Raw genomic sequence first — 423 nt, forward strand, 5'->3', positions numbered from 1 at the left:
TGCAAGACAGATAAACAACAATTTAGCAATTCAGAAACAGGGTCAACTCTCCAAAATCTCGTACATTCTTGGCCTCCTCCCAGAAGACCCCACCAAACAAAACCATAATGCCAAAATAAAAATTCTATTGGTTGTTGCACTGAGTTCCTGGATGTTTAAATCCAAACCATCTCCCCTTCCTTTGTCAGTACTCTTCCCAGGTTGACAAATGACTCCCTTCACCTGGCAGGGACCCACTGGGGTCGACATGCATGCAGGCAGCTCAAAGTTGAGATCAGGAAATGCCACCTCCCTATATGATATGAGAGAACTTAGCATATAGTTTCCCAAAACTTTCCAGACCCTGACCCTAGTGCACAAGGGGGTAAAAAAAAAACACAAAGAATTTCTTCTAAGTTAACCTAACCAGGTATTTGTACCGAG

This window comes from Colobus angolensis, unplaced genomic scaffold (genome assembly GCF_000951035.1).
Source record: "Colobus angolensis palliatus isolate OR3802 unplaced genomic scaffold, Cang.pa_1.0 Scaffold285, whole genome shotgun sequence".
NCBI lineage: Eukaryota > Metazoa > Chordata > Mammalia > Primates > Cercopithecidae > Colobus > Colobus angolensis.